The following is a 4,183-nucleotide window of genomic DNA, read 5'->3' as shown; positions in this document are numbered from 1 at the left end:
GACGCTCCAGGGGCGCCTGGGTGGCTCAGTCGTTAAGCGTCTGTCTGCCTTCGGCTCAGGTCATGATCCCAGGGTCCTGGGATCGAGCCCCGCACCGGGCTCCCCGCTCAGTGGGAAGCCTGCCTCTCCCTCTCCCACTCCCCCTGCGTGTGTTCCCTCTCTCGCTGTGTCTCTGTCAAATAAATAAGTAAAATCTTAAAAAAAAAGAGAGAGACACACACTTTAGATTCAAAGGCACAAATAGGTTGAATGCAAAATGATTTTTCAGGCAAACAATAACCAAAGAGAGCTAGAGTGGCTATGCTAATACCAGACAAAATCGACTTTAAGTAAAAAATTGTTACTAAGGACAAACAAGGACCTTTCTTTTGGATTAAAAAAATAATGTTTGGTGTTCCATGTTATCTTCTCTATTGGCTTTTTGTTTCTATTCTGGCAGGTTTCTCCCGAGACTATGACACGCCCCTTTAACTTACCACAGTGAATACCTGGGCACGTCACAGACAGGACAAGGACCCTGCAGCAGCGATCAAGTCTGCCTGCACTTCTCCAGCCCTTTGGGCTGTTGCTATATATTTTATTTCTGCAAAGATAATAAACCCCAACCTACATTTTTATTGCTCTTGCTTTAAATGGTCTGTAGAATTCCAAATAAATTAAGAAGAAAATATCCATGCATAGTCACCACATATTTATCATCCCCAATGCTCTCTATTTCTACTTTCATCTGCATTATTCCTCTTCAGCCTGAAAAACTTCCTTTCCTACTTTGTGTCTAAGGACCACAGTTTCTCTCAGCTTTTGTCTATCTGAAAATGTCTTTACCTGCCCTTTGTCCTCTAGGATATTTTCCTTGCATATAAAACTTAGATTAACAGGGTTGTTTTCCTCTTTCTCTCTCTCAGCATTTAAAAAAAATGCCATTCCATGGCATTTGGCTCCCATAATTTCAGAGGATAAGTCAGATTTAATTATTATCATCAGTTCCCTCAATATAATATGTCTTTTTTTCTCTGGGTGCTTTTGAAATTTTACCTCTGCATTTCAGCAGCTTGACCATAAAATTAAATGGGGTTGTTTTTGTATTCGTTCTACTTGGGATTCACTGAGCTTCCCAGATAATGCCTCCCCAACGATGCCTACACCCTTCGTAATGTAAATACTCCACAGGTGAGCATCGATGACCAGAAGAGACTTTTTTTAATCATAGAACTATATACTGCCTATAAGAGACACAGTTTAAGGGCGCCTGGGTGGCTCAGTCGTTAAGCGTCTGCCTTCGGCTCAGGTCACGATCCCAGCGTCCTGGGATCGAGCCCCGCATTGGGCTCCCTGCTCCGCAGAGAGCCTGCTTCTCCCTCTCCCGCTCCCCCTGCTTGTGTTCCCTCTCTCACTGTGTCTCCCTCTGTCAAATAAATAAATAAAATCTTAAAAAAAGAGAGAGAGAGACACACTTTAGATTCAAAGGCACAAATAAGTTGAATGCAAAATGATTTTTCAGGCAAACAATAACCAAAGAGAGCTAGAGTGGCTATGCCAATACCAGACAAAATCGACTTTAAGTAAAAAATTGTTACTAAGGACAAACAAGGACCTTTCTTTGATGATGAAAGGATCAGTCCGTCAAAAAGACACAACTATAAACACATGTGCTTGTGGGGTGCTGAGCAATGCTGCCTCAAAGACATCCAGATCCTAATCCATGCAACCCGTGGCTGTCACCTTACATGGTAAACGGGACTTTGCAGATGCAATTAAATTAAGGATCTTGGGAGGGGGTTTGGGGTTCCCTTGGGTTATCTGGCGGTCCCAGTGTAATAAGGACCAGGATCCTTATAAAAGAGAGGCGGGAGGACTGGAGAAAGGAGGGAGCAGGAAGAAGATGGTGGAAACAGAGTTGGAGAGAGAAAACATACCAACAGCTGTACGGACGGGATGGCTGCCATCTCACTGTCCTCCAGCAACGGAGAAAGACCGCTCGTCCCCTGGTGGCTCTTACAACAGCACTGATCTCATCACAAGAACTCCGTACTCACAACCCAGCTCCATCCTAGAAGCCCACCTCCGAATACTGCTGCACTGGACGTTAGGGCTTCACCATATGAATTTGGTCCGTAGCAGCTGGTTGTGGTCAGAAGGAGGGAAAGGGGAGGGATCCAGTCCTATGACTTACAGGTAAATCGGCAGGACTTCACCATAGAACAAGTAGGCTGGAGAGCTGGTTTCTTCCTTCCATAGGTGCCTGTACATGAGCATACTCCCCCTCCCAGAGAAGGGGTCCCCAAGAGTTGCCATCACTCCTCCCAGCATGCACCTCTGTGTCTTTGGATGCTGAGTCTGCTACACTCAGCTCTATGCACCTTGCAGAGTAAAGGCCTGACTCCAGGCAGGAGCTGAGAGTTTGCAGAGTTACTGCAGGTGTTGGACCTAAGGGAAAACTGCTCTCAGGCCCAGGGAGGCCCTCTGCTTGGACCCGTCCTCCCTCTGTGCTCTTGTGCAGTCTCCTGGCATCCCACCCACCAGCCGACCTTTGCCAGCCAGAGCTTCCTGGGGACCTGTCTGTCTACGTTGGACCACCCTCTAGCAACCCAGGCACCAGGCAGAGACTTTGAAAAGAGACCCAACTCCTCCAAACTCACTGTCTGGAGCTGCTGACAAGAACACTTTGCACCCTGGAGACCACCCAGCGTCTCTTTTGGGCAACTGGGACCCTGCTGGGCCCAAGGGCTCAACCAACACAACACAGGGCCAGAGGTCAGCAACTGGTGACCTACAAGCCTGCAGACGGGTAGCTTTTCTGGCATTCACAGGGATTAAATACAATTTCATTAGTGGTCAGCGCTTACCAATTGGGGAATTTCACATCAAAATCCAGATTTCTGGCTTCTCCTGAATGTCAGAGACTGGCAAACCTCACCCGCATTTCCAGCTGACCACACAGGTAGGGCTGGAAGGGACTGGTCTTGTGCAGGTACGCCTCATGCTCCCCAAGGGACCCCTTCCTTGATGTCACCCTGAGCCCGGACCACTCTTCACTGACTGAAGAGAAAAGTGAATGGGTCTTTTCACTGCTATCTTTTTGGTATAATGTAGGGAGAAACAGACCTAGAGACCCCCAAGAAAAAAAATAGGAGAGGGTTCATTTCTTTGCGGTTGTGAACATTCCTTCGTGTTGAATGGGCAAGAAAAAGTACGTGGCACTGAATTCCCCTGCAAGGATAAGAAATCACCCCACTGGATCCCCTTTGTTGTACAGATGGAGAAACTGAGGCCCACACAAAGAGTGCCCAGCCTCAGGTCACGTGGTTGGGCAGCGGCAGAGCCAGGCCCCCTCCCACAGATGTGTGAGCGCATCTGTGACACTGGGAGCCACGCACCCTGGGGGCTTGGAGGAGGACCCTCCCTGTCTCATCCCTGCAGGGCCGGTTAGAGATGACCTGCCTGCCTTGCAGACAACTGTGCGGGCCTTCTGGCAAGGGGGCAGGAGGTGGCCTGTGGCCTGGCTAATGGCCTGCAAGAAGGGGAGAGGCCACTGCAGAGACTCCAATTAAGGACATTTGGTGGCTTCCCAGGGGAGCCAGGCCCTGTTTTGCCAGAGAGACCTGGGAGCCCCGAGCAGACAGACGGAGAGGAACCCCTGCAGCCAGCAAGACCAGCCTGGCCAAACTTCCTCCTCATTAGCGTCTCTTTAGGACACCACTCAGCATCTGTGCCCAGGGAGAAGGCCAACCCCGTCATAGGGCAGCATTCCTGGAACAGAATTGAGGATGGGGTTATTCCCTGCTCTAAAACATTGTCTCCACTGACCCTCATGGGGTCTGAAATCCCACCATTAGCATCACATTTGGGGGTAAAGTGGGATAAACTGACGGCAGAATGGAGATTGGCTCCCAGGGCTGGGCTGGGACCAGGGCTGGCCAGAAACCATGAAGCAGGAAGAGCAGATTTTCAAGGTTAAATATGGTCCCAGCTGCCACGCTAAGAGGACCCTTGTGGGTCCCACAAGGCCTCCAGGAGACCCTAGGGTCACTGATGCCACCTTGCACCAGGGGCCTGACATGGCACCCTTTCTGTTTCTCCATTACATCATCACCATCACCATCACCATTATCATCATCACCAACACCATTATCATCATCAACATCATCACCATCGTCACCATCATCACCATCATCATCATCAC

The sequence above is a fragment of the Callorhinus ursinus genome, unplaced genomic scaffold, assembly GCF_003265705.2.
Source record: "Callorhinus ursinus isolate GAN/ISIS: 27379988/994484 unplaced genomic scaffold, GSC_fseal_2.0 scaffold51, whole genome shotgun sequence".
NCBI lineage: Eukaryota > Metazoa > Chordata > Mammalia > Carnivora > Otariidae > Callorhinus > Callorhinus ursinus.
Note: the sequence above shows the minus strand (reverse complement) of the source record.